This window comes from Balaenoptera borealis, assembly GCF_965194805.1.
Source record: "Balaenoptera borealis genome assembly, chromosome: 10".
NCBI classification, from domain to species: Eukaryota; Metazoa; Chordata; class Mammalia; order Artiodactyla; family Balaenopteridae; genus Balaenoptera; species Balaenoptera borealis.
In genome coordinates, this window is record NC_138874.1 from 55,934,723 (window position 1) to 55,956,201 (window position 21,479).

The 21,479-nt window shown below is 51.5% G+C and overlaps 1 protein-coding gene across 6 annotated transcripts in view; it reads left to right on the forward strand.

Moving 5' to 3' along the window:
* Nucleotides 1–7,215: 7,215 nt before the first annotated feature.
* PALD1 (phosphatase domain containing paladin 1) overlaps nt 7,216–21,479 on the forward strand; it is a gene marked incomplete at its 3' end in the record, with an annotated part of 91,361 nt that continues 77,097 nt past the window's right edge. For 3 of the 6 annotated variants that reach the window (XM_082407222.1, XM_082407220.1, XM_082407218.1), the window contains exon 1: nt 7,696–7,997. Of the gene's footprint in view, nt 7,598–7,690; nt 7,998–8,102; nt 8,209–21,479 lie in introns of those variants that run through there. The other 3 variants (XM_082407221.1, XM_082407219.1, XM_082407223.1) reach the window with 3 other exon arrangements.

The following is a 21,479-nucleotide window of genomic DNA, read 5'->3' on the forward strand; positions in this document are numbered from 1 at the left end:
TAGGAGGGGATCTTCTGATGATGCTAGCAGCCACAACTACTATTATGTTATTGAGCGTCTTCTTGGACAGCTATTTGTTAAGGGCTTTAAATTTGTTAGTTCATTTAATCTCAAAATCCTGTCGAAGTATGTGTGACTGTCCTCATTTTATAAGCACTTTTTAAAAATTTAATTTAATTTACTTTTTGGCCAGGCTGCGTGGCATGCGGGATCTTAGTTCCCAGACTAGGGATCGAGCCCACGCCCCTTGCAGTGGAAGCACAGCGTCTCAACCACTGGACTGCCAGGGAGGTCCCAATCCTCATTTTATAGATGCGGAAACAGAGGCTCAGAGAAGCTCAGAAACTTGCCTGAGGTCACGTAGCTAAGAAATGGCAGAAACTGAATTCAGACTCAGGTCTCTCTGATGCCAAAGCCGAAACAAATCAGTGTACATCACTGAGCTGGTAGGGCCCTCCCAGGACATCCACTTCCACTCTGAGCTGACCTGGGAGGTGGTGCTGGTGTCCTCTTCACAGCCCTCCCAGCACCCTGGTCCCCACTCCACCCTGCAGGAAACACATCTCTCTGAAAATTTACTGCTCTGCCTGCCTCACAGGTCTGGGAGCACCTAGGGCAGGGTGGGGTCTGCACCCTGAGACCAGGGTCAGGCACACAGTAGGTACTTAACGTTGCAGCTTGGAGCTCAGATGCTTGAGCAGCTCACCTGAGACAGGGATCCTCACTCATTTCCCGACAACCCTGCAGGGACCAGAAGACAGTGTCCTGCCTCTGAGCCTTCTCTGCTCCAATTGAACAGACCCGGACCCTTCAGCATTTCCTGGGGCTGGGCTCCAGATCTCCACCCTCTTGCTATCTTGCTGGGAGTCAGCACTCATGTTCCTGGGCAGGTGTCATCTGATCAGCGGGAGTCCACAGAGGCGCAGGTGCGGTGCTGAAGGCTGCTGGTATCTGTCCCTGTGCAGCTCAGGACACCCACCAGAAGGAACTTAACTCTTCAGTGGCCCAGCTCTTAGGGAGGACTGGTCAAACTGGGCCGGGCTGAATTGTAGGGTGGGGCAGGAGTAGGGAGCTGTGGCTTGGGAAATGGGGAGAGACATGCCAGGTGAGCTGTGCAGAGGAAGAAGCCAATACGTGCGTGGGTCCTGGGCTTGTGCTGTAATCAGCGTGTCCCCTCATCATCCTCTGAACCCCAGTACAACCTTACACTTTGCGGAACTTTATCACAACCTGCCTTCAGTCACGCGTATCCATCGAATAGCGATGACGGTAAAGGCCACTCTGTGCTACATACTTTGAAGTCATCACCCCATTTAAGTCCCACAACCACCAGCTCAGGTAAGTGAGGTAAGTGTCATGAGTTACCTGAGGCTCAGAGACCTCCACTGTTTCTAAAGTAGCCCCACTTTTCTTTACCATTCTATTATTTTCTTCATTGCATGAATCACTCAGGAATGATGTTGCCTCTGTTATTATTTACTTGTTTATTGTATCCTTTGCCCCACCCTACTAAAATGTCAGCCCCATAAAGGGACATTGCCCCATGAGGGAACTTGTCTGCCTCATTCACTGCTCAAGGCCTAGAACAGGGCTTGGAAGATAGAAGGGGCTCTGTAAATGTTTGTTGATTGACTGACTGACAATGAATGAATGAAATATCTGTTGACTGAATGAACCAGGATTCCTTCTCCCTTTTCTCTCTTCTTCTTCTGATGGAGGGCTCTCCTTGTAGTACTTGAGGAATGTTCTGGAGATAGAATCACCCTCCTCCCACATGTCCTGGGCACTCTTCAGTCAGGCATTGAGAAGTGCTGGGGGACGGGTAGGGGGGAGGTCCCCTTGCCCTCGGGGACCTCATTGTTCTTCAAGGCATTTTCAAACTGCAGGTCACAGGTAAAATCAGTTTTGTGCACTGCAATCAGTAAAAACAAAAAGAAATAGGATAGGGGCTTCCCTGGTGGTGCAGTGGTTAAGAATCCGCCCGCCAATGCAGGGGAGATGGGTTCGAGCCCTGGTCCGGGAAGATTCCACATGCTGCAGAGCAACTAAGCCCGTGTGCCACAACTACTGAGCCTGTGCACCTAGAGCCCGTGCTCCACAACAAGAGAAGCCACCACGATGAGAAGCCCGCACACCGCAACAAAGAGTAGGCACCGCAACTAGAGAAAGCCCGCACGCAGCAACGAAGACCCAACACAGCCAAAAGAATAAAAATTAAAAATATATAAAAATAAATAAATTTATTTAAAAAAAAGAAAGAAGTAGGATAGGATAGATTAGAAAGTATCAGAGTGTGTCACATGCAGTAAGGCTAAGCATTTTTTTTGTTTGTTTTGGTATATTTATGTCTCTGTGTAGCTGGTGGTCCCAAGGTAAAAAAAAAAAAAAAATATATATATATATATATATATAATATAGTTGATTTACAATATTGTGTTAGTTTCAGGCCATGATAATATTGTGTTAATACAGCCAAGTGATTCAGCTAATATATATTTTGCAGATTCTATTCCATTATAGGTTATAAGATGTTGAATATAGTTCTCTGTGCTATGCAGTAAATCCTTATAGCTTATCTATTTTATGCATAGTAGTTTGAATCTGTTAAACCCATGTTCTTGATTTGTCCCTCCCTCCCTCCCCCTTTGGTAACCATAAGTTTGTTTTCTATGTCTGTGATTCTGTTTCTGTTTTGTATATAGATTCATTTGGATCCTATTTCAGATTCCACATATAAGAGATATCATACAGTATTTGTCTTTCTCTGTCTGACTTCACTAAGTATAATATTCTCTAGGTCCATTCATGTTGCTGCAAGTGGCAATATTTCTTTTTTTATGGCTGAGTAATATTCCATTGTATAAATATACCACATCTTCTTAAGCCAAATGTCTGTTGATAGGCACTTTGGTTGTTTCCATGTCTTGGCTATTGTAAATAGTGCTGTTGTGCACATTGGGGTGTATGTATCTTTTTGAATCAGAGTTTTCATTTTTCTGGATATATACCCTAAAATGTATTTCTTTTTTTTTTAATATTTAGTTATGGGACTTCCCTGGTGGCGCAGTGGTTAAGAATCCGCCTGCCAACGCAGGGGACGTGGTTCTGATCCCTGGTCTGGGAAGATGCCACATGCCGTGGAGCAGCTAAGCCCATGCGCCACTACTGAGCCTGTGCTCTAGAGCCTGCGAGCCACAACTACTGAGCCCACGTGCTGCAACTACTGAAGCCTGAGCGCCTAGAGCCTGTGCTCCACGACAAGAGAAGCCACCACAACGAGAAGCCCATGCATGCCGCAACTAGAGAAAAATCCCACGCACAGCAACGAAGACCCAACTCAGCCAAAAAATAAATACATAAATAAATAAATTTTAAAAACTACTAAAAAAATTATTTATTTATTTAGTTAGTTGCATGGGGTCTTTGTCACAGCAGGCGTGTTCCTCAGTTGCAGCTTGCGGGCTCCTTAGTTGCAGCTTGCGAGCTCCTTAGTTGTGGCATGCAAACTCTTAGTTGTGGCATGCATGTGGGATCTAGTTCCCTGACCAGGGATCGAACCCGGGCCCTCGGCATTGGAAGCGTGGCATCTTATCCCCTGCACCACCAGGGAAGTTCCTAAAATGCATTTCTTACTTTGAGTTTCGTCAAAAAAGTTTGAACCTAGTGTGTGAATTTAGGAGGTGGGAGATGCTATCCTTGGACCTAGACCCAAAGGAGGGCCAACCAATGAAATTAATAATCCAGCTGATAATTATAATGTCAATTATTGAACATGTATTCTGTGCCAGGCAGGAGTGCTCAAGTACTAGGGCCCTGCACAGAGGTGAGGGGGAAGGAGTCCAGGGCAGACAGAGATCCTTTGAGCAGGGAAGACTGCCTGGAGGCGGTGGAACCTGAACTGAACTCAGCCTCGGAGAATCCCTCTGCCCTGGCAGGTGCAGGGCTGGGTGAGGGTGTGAGCTCAGGTGGCAATAATAGTAACAATAACAATAGCTTCAGTCAGTGAGCTCTGGCCAAGTGCCAGGCACTCCTTTAATCCTCCAGACATTTCCTGGAGGCATAAACTGCTCTTCATACCAGTTTACAAATGAGGAAAAAAAAGACTTGGAGAAATGTGGTGACTTTTAGGGTAAGGGTCACATAGTGGTAAAATTGCTGAGGTTAGATCCAGGCAAATTGGCCCTACTCAGAGCCCGTGTCTTTCAGCCCTGGACTGCACACAGCAAGGCCCGAACAAGCGAGGGCTGCTGGATCCTGGTGGTGGGGCGGTGGGCCTGGAGGGGCAGACAGCCAGAGCAGGACCCTGAGGCAGCTGGGGCAGGTGGGGACGGGTCTGTGTTGGGCCTCAGAGACCACCTGGCTCACAGGGAAGACTGCAGGCTCCAAGATGCCCACCATGGAGGGCCCACGTGGGTCCCAGTCTTGGCAATAACGTGGCCACGGGGAGTAGCGCCAGATTGGCTTCCTGCCCTGATGTTGTCTATTCCTCGGGCCCAGTGTCCCCCAGCCTGTGGTGGGCTTGGCGTGCAACGAGGAGCAGAGAAGAGCAGTAGAGCCTGTTTCTCATCTTTTGTCAAGTCTCATCTTTGTTGGTTTGAACCCAGCTCCTCTGCCTTCCGGCGAGTCGTTTCTACCTGTCAGGAAATAATTCTTGGCCTGAGCGTTCCCACGAGGGAACCGGGGGTTCGCACAGCTTATGTTTCTTCGCAGGGATTGAACTTGGGACTTGCTTGCCTGGGCAGAGGGGGCTGTGGATGGCCACTGGCAATTCTCATGGAAGCGTGAGTAATGGGGTGGTTCACTACCCTTTGCAGTAGCGGCTCGCCTGGTTTTGGACGGTGGTGGGTTAGTTTGTGTGTGTGCTACACATGCCCACATACACACGCATGCTCACTCCTACATCCACACTCACACCCACTAGACACTCGCACAAACATGCACACTCTCATTCACATCTCTGCAAACATACATGAGCAACACGAGCACATATGTGTACATACATGTGTTCACACACGAGCACACAATTGTACTGCAGGGCCACCCGCGGGGCCCTGGCATTCTTTAGATGATAAGGTGGCATCTCGGGTGCTTGTGCATCTGGGATGTGGGGTGGTGGCGGTAGTTCTGGTGGAGGTGCTGGGTCAGTAGGGGTGGGTCCTGAGCCCTCTAGTTTCTGAGATCCTGTTCGGGGACCATTGATCCTTTCTCAGCAGACTTTTGGGCTTCTGCTCTGAGCTTACAGACTTCTTGGGGAGCTTCTGCGGCAGTTTGCGCTGAGAGAGTTGGCCCAATTGATTCTTCCGTTCTGCCTGGGGTTGGAGAGAGAGGGCAGAGTGCCTTCTTTGGGGTATACCTAGGGCTGCTGTGTCCCTTCCTTCGTCTCTTCCTCAACATTCAGTCCCCTTCCCCCTTCCAGGCCGCTGGGTCCGGTGGGGGGCAGGATCTGGTCCTGCAGGCTTTCTTGTGGTGGGGGGAACCCCCAGCATTTGCTGCTCTGAGCAAGGACTTGGCAGAACCTCAGGGGCTGGGGACGGGCTGGTGAGGCTGGACGCTGTGATCTGGATGCCATCTGTACCCTGTTTCTGAGATACCTCTAAACCCCCAGCCCTCTACTTCTGGGGTCTACCAGCTGAGCCCCGAGGCTGTCTGTTGGAGCCAGAAGGGCAGTGATTCTGGTTCTTCCGGGGACATCTCTGCCCTGGGCTTTTCTGCTTGATTCAACAAGAACACCTACTGTGTGCATGGTGAACACGAATGAATGAATGAATGACCAATGTGCCAGACACTGTGCTGAGGACCAAAAGACAGGTCAGACACAGACGTTTGTCCTCCAGGAGCTCAGTCTAGAGAGGCAGCCAGACACAGATCCCAGGGAGGAAGAGTAGCGTGTGTGTGCATGTGTGTATGTGTGCATGTTTGTATATGTGTATATGTGTGTGCTCGAGCACAGTCTTAGTGCACGTACGCACCCCTACCTTAGTCCTGGCTGCAAGGGGGCATTATCCTGGATAATGCAGGACAATGAGGATGCATTATCAGCATCCTCAGTATGGCAGGGGCTTCAGTTGGGGAATCTGACACGGGGTGGGGTGGTTTATGAGGTTGTACAAAGAGGAGGAAGGAAGGGAGCAGTGCCCAAAGATGGTGCCTACAATGTGCCACATGCCACGCCAAGGCATCACATGCCCCAGCTTCCTGGCTTGTCAACACCTCTTTGAAGGAGGACAGACCATATTCTGGCTGAGGCACTTGAAGATCAGACAGGTTATGTCACAGACCACACAGGCAGTAAACTATGAGCCAACTTGAGCCTAGCTCTGCTGGTCTCTGAAGGTCAGGTCTGCTTCCCAAGGCCACTCCTGGGTCTTCTCCGCTCCTCTCCTCCTCGCACATCTTGGTTGTTACAGGAGGAGGCCTGGAGCTGAGGGCGAGTGTTCCCTGGGCCTCAGTTTTCTCATCCACTAAAAGAGGGATAATAAAAGTAGTTATCTCATAGAATCATCCAGTGAAGCTACTTGAGACCTGGGTGCTGGAGACTTGGTAAGAGCACCACAAATAACAGCCATTCCGCTTGTCTTTATTTGTTCTTAGGGCTCCCATGGACTGCAGGGCCTGCCTGCCCCTCTCCTAGCCCAGCGCCTCTGGCCTGACTTTGGAGAGAGGTGAGGCCTGTGCTGCCTTCATCCTGGGGAAACTCGGACTTCACCGACTCCTGCTGCAGCCCTGATTGTGGGTGAGGCAGGTAGTGACAGGTGAGGAAGACCGATTTCCCCAGTGTGGAGCAGAGTGAAGGAAGAAGTGACTCACCAACCACGACAAAGCCCATCTCCCCCAGAGGAAACAGTGGCGAGAGAGCGAATGCCCTTGGGTGACTTTGGGGGCACGCGCCAGCGGAGGGCTGGCATGGGCTGCTGGGGCGTCGTCAGGGTGCGCCTGGCTGGGCTGCCGAGCCCTGTCAGTGGGAGGCGGGGATAGGCCCCCCTGGGGGTGGGGATTGTAGGTATCACTGCAGGGAGCCATGGGGTGGGGGCAGAGGGACCCCTCCCCTTCCAAAGTTTCTGCCCCATTCTTCCCTTTTCGCCTCCGGGGACTGAGGGTGTCTAGGGCTTAGGAGAAGCCCACGACTGAGTGGACAGTCTGCTTTTTAAGGGCTCAACCGTTGACTCCTGTGGTGGCTGAGGTCCAGAGAGGGCAATCGCCTAGCTCAGGTTGCACAGCACAGCGAGGATTCTTCCGGTGCCCAGCTGCTTGTCTCGGTCCCGCCGAGGCTTGGCCTCGCTTTAAAAAGCAGAGAGCGGCGAGGGCCAGCCGATTTCCCGGGGAGCTGGAGTCTGGGAGGGGGTGTGGCGCCGAGAGCTTTTGCTTCTTTCTCCTGCCAGGGAGGCTGGATGTAGGGTTTGGGCTTCTTCCAGAACTAGCCGAACTAATGACAAGGGAAGAGGAGCTGGCTTCCCAGGCCATCTCCCCCGTCCCAAACTTTTCCTCCCAGGCGGAGGGTGGATGGGCGAAGGGAGGAAGCGGGGCGGGAAAGGTGGGGCCAGCCGTTCCTCCCCGCCAGGCTGCCGAGGCTCTGGAATGCCAATCTGGACGCTGCTTGGTGAGTGTGTCTTTAAATCCGAGACCCCCGCCCCCTTGGCGGCTGGGGCCGGGGCTAGGGCTGGCCGGGCGGCGGCGGGCTCGGTGATTGGCGGCCTGGCCGGATCCGCCCCTCGGCTTGGGGGTCGTGGGGCGCGGGGAGCGGAGCGGCGCGCTCGGTCTGGGGCGGGCAGCTCCCTTCGCCGGCGAGCGCGGGCTCCTTCTCTCGTGGCCTCGCCTCGTCGCGCCCGGCCTGCCAGCCTCCGGAACCGCCTCTGCCCACGGATGGGCTGGGGAAGTTGGGAGGAGCGAGCCGGAGCCCGCGCCGGGCGCGACCCGCCGCTGCCTGACTCGGCGCCCGCCGTTCGGGCGCAGCGCGCCAGCCGCAGGAGCGCGGATGTCCCGGAGCCGCGGGCTGGCAGGTACCGATGCGTCCGGACCCGGGCTGGCGAGGGAGGGCTGATTCAGGAGTTCTCTGGGCACTCCCGGGCCGGGGTTGCTCCGACCACCCACTCCCCATCCCCCAGATCGCACGCCTCCCTGGGCTCCGCGGAGAAGAGAGGTCCTGGGCCCCCACCCAAACCCGCGCGGGATCGTTGCCTGGGAGAGAAGCGGAACCTCACATATTAAACAGTGAGGAGTTATTGAGTCCTTCTGTCTGTCCGGCTCTGGGCTACCGACTTCCTCGAGGAGGTTTCCCTCGGACTGGGGTAGATGTGGGCTGGCGACACCTCCACTCGTAATGGCTAGGCCTGGGGCAAGGCCCAAGAGCTGGGCTTCCTGTGCAGCTGCGGCGAGGCAGGACGCTTCATGATCCACACTTGGGGTCCCTGGGCTCATCTTTAGGGGCTTGAGGCCCATGGCACCGGGAAGAGTCCAGAGAACCCAGTGGGTGCAAGCTTTGATGCTGGGCCCCATCTGGTCCTGTCCTTCTGTAGGCCTGGGACTCCGAGGGGAGCCCCCTTTTCATCTTCAGAGGTTTTTCCTGAAGGGGCAAGAGGCCTGGTCAGAAAGCAGAGTGCAGCGTGCGGGAGACTGTTGCCTTGGACTTTCGAAAGTGGCCAGGGTGGTTGGAACGTGTTCTTATCTCTTGGGGAGTCAGAAATGGAAGAAAAGCTCCCCGACTTCAGGAAGCTTCCCAGCTTCCCTACTCTCTCGACCAGAATTCCAGGCACCGACTCCTTGGCTTCCTGCAGAGCAACCTGGACCCGTGACTGAGCATTTCTTAAACGCCAGGGAGGGTGGGAGTGGTGGAAGGTGTTGGAGGGTTCTCCCTTTAGGTGGCTCAGCCCCACGGGGGGAGACAAGACATAAACACAAAGAAAGTTCGCTAATACAGGGTTTCCATCCCAGTTCCGGACTAATTATAATACTAGTGGAAATACCAAGAGCATACACATGATTAATTGCTGAGTGAGTGACAGGGTCTGCAGTTGCTAGGGGAGCTGGGATGCAGTTCTCAGGCAGCCATGCAAATATGTTTAAAATGTTGTGCCTCCACACCCATCCTTTGTGATTACCGTGCTAGTGGTTAGGCCCTCTCACCACTTCCATGGATAGGGAGCAGCTGGAGTGTGCCCCAGCCCCACTCCCAGGTGTTTTTTGTTTTTATGTTTTCCTGCTGGTGGATTTCTGAAGAAGCACATTTGGTTTCTGGGGTCAGGCTGCCCATAGGACTCTCCCAGCCTCCCTGGGGCTCTTGAGGTTTAGGATCTAGATCCAGCCTTACAGGAGGAAGTCCTCTCTTCCTTTCGGAAGAGCCTCTGTCGCTGGGGGCTGGGGATGAGTTTGTCAGGCTGGAGGCCCTGAGCCAGACACTGTTTCCTGTGAGTGCAGACAGACAATCTTCCCCTCGCTGGCCATCTGGGGTTGGAGTTGGGGTGTTGGAGGTGGGCAGGCCTGGCAGGGCTGGCTTGAGGTGAGTGGTACCTGGGGCATCCTGACCTCACCTCTGAGGTTCTGCTTTGTCTAGGGCTCTGCCCTCTCCCGCATCATCCCTCGCAAGTTTCTGTTTTCTGGAACACTTTGCAGAGGTGGCAGTGTGCTTGTGCCTGTGGTCTTGGGAGCTGTTCTGGGGGTGGGAGTTGCTGAACTCACCCTTTAGCCCTTGGCCGGCACTGTGAGTACTTGGGTGAACACACCCACCTGCCTCCAAACAGGTGGCACACACAGGGTCACCCGGGCACAGGTGGGGAATGCTGGCATGGGAAGAGATGTGCGCGCGTGCTCAGGTTTATAACTGTGTGGGCAAGGGCTGTGAGGAACGGGATACAGATGGACACGAAGGCAATGGAGGTGGGCAAGCAACCCAAGGCACAGACACGTGCAGGGGCAGACAGTGTGAACACACAAGTGTGGACCACGCACAGGCCGCAGATACTCTATAGAGATGGACCTACGCTATCATGAAGATTTGGCTGATAGAAGTGGACAGACATATGGGTGGGCTCACGGAAGCACAGACAGGGATGTGAGCTGACATTCACCAACGCGAGACATGGAGCCACATGGACGTGCCTTGAATCCTGGGCAGACATGGAGTTGGCTCTGGGCACCTGGGACACAGACCACACAGACAGTTATACCTGCTGAGTCTTCCGGCAGCAGAGGGCAGAACACAGTCGGAGGTAGGTACCAAGATATAGTATGAGGCAAGTGCTGCTCAGTTATCCCTGTGACTCTGTGTGGCAGCGGTGCCTGAAAGCTGACCTGTTTGGGGTGGAGGTGGTACAGGTGCTGTGTGGTGTGGCTTCATTTCTGGATTCCCGCTTTGGAGTTTGAAGACCCCAAAGGGCTCAGTATCCTCTGTTTCACCCTGAGAGTTCTTTGACCTCCCTACTCCCTAAATTACAGGGCTGGGTGCATGCCTTAAACACCATCAGGGACTCCTTGAACTTTGAGGCTCATCTCCCCTGGGTCTCCAGAGCTTCCCGAAGTGAGGTCGTGTGGTCAGGGTAGGGGAGGTACCTGGCTGGGGACTCTCCTTCTGAGCCCCAGCCTGAGGGTTTTTGGCAGGGAAGGGACAATCCCTGGGGAAGAGGAAGAGTAGACATGCAGATGGGTCTTTGATGAGACCTTTGCTTTCTGGTATGGATGGACTGCCCCTCCCCCAAGCCCTTGGACAGGGAAGCCCCCCTGCCCCCAATCTGGCTATGGCTCAACCTGGAGATTGGGAGATACAGCTCGACACTAACTCACCGTGTTACCTGGGCAAGTTACTTAATGTCTTAACTAACTCTTTAATGTCTTAACTAAATCTTTAAAGTGAAACGCCTCATCTTTAAAATGGTGCCAGTAACCCCTCGCCCTTGGGGTGTGGTGAGGGTTAAATGTGAGATAATCAGTGGAAAATGTGCGGCCCAGGGTCTGGCATAGAGCGAGCACTGTCAGTGGGGCCTTGGTGACCAGCCTTCCCCTGTGGCCAGGACTCTCCAGAGCTGCTTCAGCAGCCAGGTGCCTGGCCCTGGGAAGGCTAGCAGGCCAGGCACCTCTGGGTTGAAAGATGGAGGGCTTTGTCCTCACCTCCTGCCCACCAGTCGCTCCTTAGCCCTGTGGGACCTCTGCACGCCTGCACGCAGGGTGTATGAAGCTTGGGCCTGCCTCCTGCTGGGCCTCTGGGAGGGGAGCCAGTGGTTTGCTAAGAATAGCCCCAAATTATGGCTCTGCCTCCCAGCGGGCAGCCATGCATCTTCCCAGCCTGGGCCAGGGGGCTTGCAGATGGGCCTTTTGTGTTTCCTGTAACTGGTACTCAGCACTGGGATGAGCTTGGGAGCAGCAGGCCGGATCTGGGAGGAGGCCCTGCTGTTCTTCCTAGGTGTTTGGCTGGGACCTGGGGACAGGGAAGGTCCGGGGAGAACTAGCCTTTAAAATCTCTGAGTTCCTCTTCCACTTAGAGCTTGTCCTGACAAGTGACCATCTTCCTACCCCTCAACAGACCTGTAGCGATTAAGAATACCGGGCCTGGAACCAGACCACTGTGGTCTGATTTTCGGCTTCCTCTCTTGCTAGCTGTATGGCATCAGACAACTCACTTAACCTCGCTGTGGTCTGATTTTCGGCTTCCTCTCTTGCTAGCTGTATGGCATCAGACAACTCACTTAACCTCGCTGTGCCTGATTCCCTTGTGTAACAGGATTAATAATAGTAACTCTCTTATAAGAATGTCACAAGGGTGAAAGGAGGTAGCACATGGAGAGCCCTTGGGGTAGTGTGTGGCTCATAGTAAGTGCTCAGTAAACATTAGGTGCTTCTGTTATCATGGTTCCAGTTAATCTCAGCAGAGGGAGAGACCTGTGAGGCCACAGAGGCCAGGCTGTTTGCACAGTGCCTCATGGTGGGAAGGCACTAGGATGGCTTCTTGGTTCCAATTCCTGGCCTTTCCTGCCCCCAGGTTCAGTATGAGGTGCAGGGGACCAAAGGTGAGTGAGACTCAGTCCCTGCCAGATGAGAGAGGCACATGTCTACCTTCTCCCACTGGTACCTTCCTGGGGCCTGTGCCAGCTGTGATTGGAGCCGGAGGGAGGGAAGGGCTTGCCTGGGGACAGGGTGGTGCTTCAGGTGGGCTTTGAAGGATGGCCAAGAGTTTGCAAGGATGAGAAAGGCTTCCCAAGCAGAATGAGCAGCCCATGCAGAGATGTGACAGCTTGGCGTGTTTAGGGAACGTGAGCGGATCCACGGACCTGGGGTGGGACCCACGCTCAGCACTCCTGGCCTGTCAGGAGAGACCTTTCTGCGTCCTGCTGTCCCTCCCACACTGGACTCAGAGGCAGCCCCGGTGTGCCTCTTAGGACATAAGCTAGAGGCCCCCCGGAATTCTGGCCTCCCACTTTCCTTTAAAGAATCACATTCACCGTACCCCCATTCTCCAGGGGACCTCCAGCCCTTCCTGGGACCCCTCATTTTTGAGCTGGGGACTCCAGACTGCTCTCACCCCAGCATCAACATGCCTCTTTTTGCTCTTAGCTGAGATGCCTATAGGTTAACAGGTCCCCTTCCTCAGGAATGAACTGAAGCCTTTGAAACCTCTCCTAAGGAGTGAATGTCTAATAGTAGAATTAGAAGGTGTTTTATTTCCTGTAGCTGACATGTGGACTGGCTTTAGCTCTGAAGGGTGCCCCTGCTTGGGCTGGAGCTGGGGCACACTGATGAGGGAGAGACATGGGGCATCTGGGGTTACCTCCATGCCCATGGCAGGCAGTAGAGAGCATCTTGGAACTGGGTGTGCCGCTCCTGACCCTGCGGGCTCCCAGGGAGCAGGGCTTTCAGAAATTCCAGGAGGAGGGAGGGTGTGGTGCTGGGACAGCTGTGGGTGCACGGCTTGGCTTCCCTCCCTCGCCCATGAGAAACAGCCCCACTGCCAAGAGGCTGCGTCGGGGGCATGTCGGGGGGGTGGGGGGAGAGAAGTGAGTGCCCTCAGATGACCTTGGGCTTTGCCAGACACTGCATCCCGCTGAGCCCCAGGCCCTGCCTATCTGCAGGCGGTGTGTCTTCTGTCCTGGCCCTCCCCAGAGTGGAGGACCGGGACACTGGGCGTTTTTGAAGATTCTGTTTAGAAAGCACAGAGGGGAACTTCTCCCCTTTTCCTTTTCCTTTTCCTGGAACTGCAGACCCCAGGAAGGACTTAACCCCTCTCCTGCCAGTCACAAAGTGGCTGGTGGACGTGTCCACTTTGACTGCTGCCCTCTAGTTACTGAGTCCTTCTCCAGGGTCCCTGACGTTGGTGCTGACCCCTCAACTCCCCAGGGCCCTGACTGGCAGGACCTAGAAGACCTCATCCACCCTGGATCTGAACGGAACCCTCCCTACCCACATCCTTGCTTTAGCCTTAGTTAGGCCACCCGCTTGGTGGTGCTCACTCCCTGCCCCCATGGCAGCCCTGTCTATTGATGGAGCTCACAGACTTTGGGAGTCTCCTGCAGGTGCTGCTGTGCTGGCTTGCTCCAAGGCCTGTCGGGAAGCTCTGGTTTTCAAATGCCCCAGAGCCAAGGGCCTCTCTGGAGATCGGGCCCCGGTGCCGCAGAGCCTTCTGGGGAAGTACAGAGCAGGTCTCTCTCTTCTACTGGGTGTAGATGCTCTGAACTGGGTCTGAGGCATAGGTGGATAAGCCCGGGACCAGCAGTTGACTGCTTCCTCTGAGCCCAGTTTTCTCATCTGCAAAATGGGCGTAATAAATTTTTATGTTTACTTAAAATTAAAAAAAAAAACTGAGACGAAATTCACTTGATGTAAAATTGACCATGTTGAAGTACACAGTCGAGTGGCATTGAGTACATTCGCAGTGTTGTGGGACCACCACTTCCATCAAGTTCCAAAACATTTTCATCACCCCAAAGTTAGACCCCTTTGTCATTAAGCACTGACTCCATTCCTTCTACCTCACTTAGAAAGGAAGTTTTATTGAGGTACACATACCATAACAGTCATCCAGCCTAGGGGGCAGCTGGCTGAGTGTTGGTGAAGGTCATGGGCGTGCAGCCCCACTCCAGTCGAGTGTGCGAACGCTTCCATCACCCAGAAGCTTTCCTGGGGCTCCCCTGCTGTCAGTAGCCACTCCCACGCCTGGTCCCAGGCCGCTTATCTCCTGTCACTCTGGTTTTGCTTTTTTCTAGATTTTCACATAAGTGGACTCAGGTAGATAATAGGTATTTTTTATTTCTGCCTATTCTACTAAGCGTAATGTTCTCGAGTCTCATCCACGTTGTCGTGTGTTCCGGGAGTGCCTTCCTTTTTCATCCCAATGTGTGCGGGGAGCATAGCTTGCTTACCGAGTTTCCAGTTGATGGATGTCTACCCTGCTTTTGAAAATGTTTTCAGTTAAAACAAAATTAAGTAGTTATCTTTATGAAGGATTCAGGTAGTAGCTTCATAGAGAGAGAGAGAGAGAGAGTAAAATCTGAAAGCCACTTCCCCCTCCTGACTTCCTCTCTTCCCCCGAGGTATCCCTCTCAGCAATTTGTGAATATCCCACCATCTTCTTTTCTGTGCCTCTGTGTGAGTTTGTGTAGTTTTGATTTGGGGATATAGATGGGATGGCACTTGGTCCGTGGCTCTAGGGTCCGCTTCTTCACTTAGCCCTTGGTCTTGGGGGTGTTCCCAGCACAGCCATCTGAGTTCTTCGTGTTCCCTGGGAGCCAGCCCTGAGCTGAGGGCCCAGAGGTGGGGGCCTGGGCCAGGTGAACAGGTGTCCACTCTCTCCCCCTCCCCCGGCTCCGAGCTGGGGCTCAGTGAACCTTTGGGGAGGCAGAAGAAGGCTTCCTGGAGGTGGTCAATTCCAAGAGGTTTGTGGAGGAGGGAGGCATTGAGACAAAAGGGGTCCGTCTGTCAGGGGTGGACGTGCACTCCTGCTGGCTTCACCAGCGCCTCCCACCCAGCAGCTGCCGGCAGGGGCTTCCTCTTCCTGTCTCTGTATAAAGTGCCGCTGGAAGGAATAGGCCCAAGGAGAGGGAGATTTGCTGGGTCGACGGAAGATGGACCCTTGAGGCCTCCCTTCTTGTTGCCGCGGAGTTGCCCCTTGCTGAGGCTGGAGGCAAGCAGCGTGCTTGGATAGGGACCCTGTCCCGCGGGCAGGCTGTGCTGGGCGCGTGTGGGTGAAGGGTGAGGATGTCGGCTGTCTCCCCAGGATGGGGAGCTGCCTGTGCTCAGATGTGCCGGCTCCTGGCTCTGCCCCATCCCCAGCCAGCTGGGTCACTGAGGTGCGGAATCTTGACCGTCCTGCTTCTTTCCTTGACGCTGCCTCTGATGTGTACGTGAATCACATTCCCTGCGTACTTACTGACATTGGTTGTTTTCATTGTTTTTAAGTTTTTCCCAATTTAATAATTCAAATAGTGCCGTAATACTGTTGTATGAAGCGGATTCCAAGAGATAGGAATCCTGTGTTGCCGTGTCTGAGGGCAGCCAGCTGCTCACCCAGGGTGGGCGTGGCTTGTGACTTAGGGTTTCGTCTTAGCCTCTGTCTCCTGAGCCCTTGGGCCCAGTATAGGCGGAGGAAGAGTAGAGTAGGCCTGGAAGGGAAGCCGTGAATAGGTGAGTTTGTTGATTTCCCTGTGATTTTTCCAGCTTAATGCAGCTCAAACCTGGGTAATAGGTCGACCTTCCCCCCCCCCTTTTAAAAATAGCTTTATTGAGATTTAACTTACAAGCCATGCAGTTCAGTGATGTAAAGTATACAGTTCAATAGCCTTCAGTGTATTCAAAGAGTTGTACATCTGTCACTGCAGTCTAGTTTTACAACATTTTCATTAAACCAGAAAATTACCCTGTACTCATGAGTCATCACTCCCCACACCACAAGTCTACTTTCTGTCTCTATAGATTTGCTTGTTCTGGACATTTCATATGAATGGAATCATAAGTATGTGGTTTTTTCTGGACTCCCTTTTAAAGGAAAAAAAAAGCCTCACCTGTTGATTTAAACTTTCTTATTAGAATATAACTTGAATGTACAAATATAAAACTCGGTGTAAGTGCCTCAGACTTACATAGTTTTTACATAAGTATAAAGCAAACATGAAATAAAGCCAGAATAAAACTAATAAAACCAGAAAGCCGGCCCATTTCAAATGAGCAATATTAATTTTTTTAAAAAAATAAATTTATTTATTTATTTATTTATATTTATTTTTGGCTGTGTTGGGTCTTCGTTTCTGTGCGAGGGCTTTCTCCATTTGCGGAGAGCGGGGGCCACTCTTCATCGTGGTGCGCGGGCCTCTTACCGTCGCGGCCTCTCCCGTCGCGGAGCACAGGCTCCAGGCGCGCAGGCTCAGTAGTTGTGGCTCACGGGCTTAGTCGCTCCGCGGCATGTGGGATCTTCCCAGACCAGGGCTCGAACCCGTGTCCCCTGCATTGGCAGGCAGATTCTTAACCACTGCGCCACCAGGGAAGCCCAGCAATGTTAATTTAATTGGAAGGATGTGAACTGAAACGAAATTGCCATCGTTGGGTTGATAGCAGAGAGCTGGCCCCTTCTGTTTCCCCTGCTTCTGTCGCTTGTGCCTGCTGGGCTGGCTGGCTGGCTTGTTTGGGGTGATTCTGATTACAGTTGTCCCTCGGCAGCATCCTGGGCGGGGGGATTGGTTTCAGGACCCTCACGGATTCCAAAGTCAAGATGCTCAAGCTCCTTATATAAAATGGCACAGTATTTGCATATAACCTATACACATCCTCCCTTATCTTTTAAATCATCTCTAGATTACTTATAATACGTAGTATAATGTAAATGTTATGTTAATAGTTGTAAATACAATGTAAATGCTATGTAAATAGCTGCCAGCACACAGCAAATTCAAGTTTTGCTTTTTGGAACTTTCTGGAATTTTTTTTTTTTCAAATATTTTCAATCTGAGGTTGGTTGAATCCGAGGATTACAGAACCCAAAGATGTGGCTGGCCGGCTATACCCACGTTTGAGCCTGAACTGCCGATGAGTAATCCCCAAATGGCTGTTTTAATAGTACACCACTTGATAACCTGGAAAGCTGGCTCATTTGATCAAAGATACGGGTGTAATAATGGCGTTATTGAAATCTGCATATAGTGGCTGATAAGCCCACTTCTCGTGGGAATCAGGAACTTGGCACAGAGATGGGCTTTGCTCAATTCACACGGATGTTCTCAACGTGAACACAGTCCTGACTGCTAAGAGATTGGGCCTTTGAACTGGGCATATCCAGGCTGCCATGGGCTACAGGGTGGCTCGATTCTCCACCCCACCCCCTTCTCTTATTTGAAGCACAACCTTTGTTTGTGTTGTGTGCAGTGATGTCATTTGGCCTTCACAAAGAAGGAACTGAATCATAAACACAGGAGCAGACCGAAGCCCCAAATTGCACAGCAGCACTGGCTTGTGAGATGGTCATTTGGATGACCCAGGGCATGCTCTCATTACTTTTAAAAAATTTTTTATTATTTTTTTTAATTTTTATTTTTTTAACATTTTTATTGGAGACTTTTAAAAAATTGAGGTGAAATTCATATAACATAAAATTTACTGTTTCAAAGTGTGCAATTCAGTGGTATTTAGCACATTCACAAAATTGTGCAACCATCACGTCTACCTAATTCCAAAACATTGAAAACATTTTTATTTTATTGTGGTAAGAACACTTAACATGAGAACTACCCTCTTAACAAATTTTTAAGTGTATAATATCTTATTTTTGACTATAAGGACAATGCTGTACCGCAGATCTCTAGAGCTGATTGACCTTGCTTAACCGAAACTTTGTGCCTGTTGATTAGTAACTCCCCATTTCTCCCTTCGCCCAGCCCCTGACCACCACCATTCCACTGTGAGTTTATGAATTTGACTATTTTAGATCCCTCATGTAAGTGGAATCACGCAGTATTTGTCTTTCTATGACTGGCTTATTTCACCTAGCATAATGTCCTCCAGGTTCGTCCATGTTGTCGCATACCGCAGAATTTCTTTCTTTTTAAAGACTGAATAATATTCCATTGTGTGTATGTACCACATTTTCTTTATCCATTCATCCATCAATGGACGTTTGGGTTGCTTCCACCTCTTGGCTGTTGTGTCTCGTGCTGTAGTGAACATGGGTATGCTAATACCTCTTTTGAGATCCTGATTTCAATTCTTTTGGATAAATACCCAGAAGTGGGATTGCTGGATCATCTGGAAGTTCTATTTTTAATTTTTAGGAACCTCTAAACCTGTGCAGTTTTCCACAGTGGCTGCACCATACTACATTCCCACCAACAGCGTGCAAGGGTTCCAATTTCTCCACATCCTTGCCAACACTTGTCTTTTGTTTTTTTATAATAGCCATCCTGACAGGTGTGAAGTGATATCTCATTGTGCTTTTTTTTTCCCCCTTATTTATTTATTTATTTATTTATTTTATTTGTTTTTGGCTGTGTTGGGTCTTCGTTTCTGTGCGAGGGCTTTCTCTAGTTGCAGCAAGCGGGGACCACTCTTCATCGCGGTGCGCGGGCCTCTCACTATTGTGGCCTCTCTTGCTGGGGAGCACAGGCTCCAGACGCGCAGGCTCAGTAGTTGTGGCACACGGGCTTAGTTGCGCCGCGGCATGTGGGATATTCCCAGACCAGGGCTCAAACCCGTGTCCCCTGCATTGGCAGGCGGATTCTCAACCACTGCGCCACCAGGGAAGCCCTCATTGTGCTTTTGATCTGCGTTTCCCTGATGATTAGTGATGTTCAGCATCCAAAACATACTCATCGCCCCAAAGGAAACTCTGTATCTACAAAGCAGTCACTCCAGATTCCCCCCTCTCCCCAGCCCCTGGCACCACTAATCTACACTCTTGTCTCTATGGATTTACCTATTTTGGGTATTTCATAGAAATGGAATCATACAATATGTGACTTTTTGTGTCTGGGCTTCTTTCACTTGGTGTAACGTTATCAAAGTTCAACTACATTGTAGTGTGTATCAGTGCTTCATTTCTTTTTGTAGCTGAATAATAATCCATTGTATGAATATACCACATTTTGTTTATCCATTTATCATTTGATGGACATTTGGATTGTTCCTACCTTTTGGCTGTTGTGACTAGAACATTCGTGTACCTGTTTTCAGTTCTCTTGGGTATGTACCTAGGAATGGAATCGCTAGGTCATATGATAATTCTATGTTTAACTTTTTGGGTTTGATAGTCTAGAATTAGGTAGTAGTGATGGTTGTACAACAATGTGAATGTATTAAATGCCACTGAATTGTATATTTTATAAGGGTGAATTTTATGGTTATGTGAATTAAATCCCAGCGGTGAGGGGGACAGGGGAGAGCTCACGGATCCCGAAGCAGACATCCTTGGAGTCTGGATTGAGTCATATTCTCAGCTCTGGGCAACCCAGAGTCCTCATCACCTCCTGGGATCCTGCGGACTTCCTGGGTGGTGAGGACACCGGGCTTCAGCCCCATGGTCCCTGTTCGGGGTGGTAGGTGGGAGCTGTCTGCCTCCCAGCCTTAGCTCACCCTGGCCCTTTCTGGCTTCTAAATGAGAGGTGCTCACTGTAGAACTCAGTGTCCTCAGTTTCCCCACCTGTGACGTGGGCCCATGAGCAGCCAGCCGTGGCCGTGGCCCAGGCTCTGTGGGCAGCAAGGCCTGTAGTGGGTCAGACGTGTGGCAGGTCAGACCTCCGACGCCACCTTCCCCTCTCTGGCTTTCGTATTGCTTTCCAGAGGGAGCCGCACAGGCCTCAGGGCCAGCTCCTCTTTCTTTTCAGGTCTCCAGGGCCTGCTGCTTCCTTCTGAGATTGCAGTGGGATGACCATGGCTGCCCTGTCTGTCTGCTCAGCCCTCACTGCACATTGCTTCCCCCTTTGTCCCATCTCAGTGAGTGGCAGCCCCATCCCTTTAGTTGTTCAGGCCGAACCTGAAGTCGTCCGTGGTTCCTCTGTGTCTCTCACACCTCAGAAACGTGTCAGCAAGTCCTCTTGGCTTACCGTCAAAATGGGTCCAGGACGAGCCATGCTGCGGGCCCAAGCCGCTAGCATCACTTGCGCGGTTGCGGAAGACTCCTAACAGGCTGTTGGCTTCCGTGCTCGGCCCACGACGGCCTCTTCTAGCACAGCAGCAGGGTGACCTTGTTGGAATGTAAAAGTCAGCTCAGGGCACTTCTCTGGCCCAAGCCCCCGCCACGTAGTTCCTCATTTACCTACAGTGAAGGCCAGTGTCCTTACTGTGGCCTCCATCTAGTACCTACACGCTCGCTCTCACCTTGCTCGTGGCTGCCCCACGGCTCCTGCAAAACATTGGGAACACCCCACCTCAGGGCATTTGCACGAATGATCCCTTGACCAGGGATGCTTTTCCTCCCCAGAGCCACATAGCTTGCCATGTAACTTCCTTCAGGTCTTTACTCAAATGTGAAGCCTCCCTTGGATACCCTAAAATTCCATGCCTCATCTCCATAACCCTTTTCTTTCTTATCAGTTATCACCTCCTGATATACCATATATTTTACTAATTTGTATAGTTTATTTCTGTGTCTCCAGCTAGCATGTATGAGGCAGGAAGTTTTATTCTGTACTGTTAGCTCCTAGAACAATGCCCTGCACATAGTAGATGCCCCAGAAACGTTTGTAGAATGGCTGCATCAAGAGGGAGTGAATTGGGCCATTTTATAGATGAGGAAGCTGAGTCTTAGAAAGGTTGACTTGAACCTAGTCTCTTGACTCCCAGTGCTCTTTTGCTGAGCCATAGTTCCACCTCCTTCTCCCTGTGGCCCTGTGTCTAGGGACAGCCATGCTAAACCTCGTGGGTCTGAGGCTTCCAAGCTCCCCCTAGGAAGCTCCCTTTGTTAAAATGGTAACTACGGAGTTGACGTTCATGCAGGTGATGGAACAGCCTGCCCCGTTTGTTGAGTGCTCACTCTGTGCTAGGCGCTGGGCTCAGCAGCTTAGATGGATTTATTTCTCAGTTAAACCTCACCGCATCCTGAGGAGGAGGAGGTGTCATTTACCCCATTCTGTGAATTGGGTGTGGAGAGCTTTTGTGTGGAAATAGAGAGCTCTCACGTGGGCAAAAGTGGAAAGGATCCATAACTTCTTGAACCAATGAGGAGGTGTCTTAAGGAATTCTGGTTGCTGTATGATGTGCTACAACCGTTTGGAAAAGTAATATGGCACTTAGTTACTCTAGTTTTTAAAACGCACGTGCCTTTTCATCTAAGCAGTCCAAATTTTGGTAGCCTGTCCTAAAGAAGTCAAATTATCAGGACATAAGGCTTTGTGCACAGGGATTGAGTGGCCGTACCCCAGAGACCACGCTGTCTCCTTTCACTTCTGTGTTCTCCCCACGCAGTACCCTGGCACGGGCTGTGTTCCTCTTCCTGGCCTGCTTTTCACGTGGCCCAAACCTTCCTGTTCTTTAGATGTCAGCGTAGGCCTTCCGTGACCATCATATCTACAGTATAGATGGTC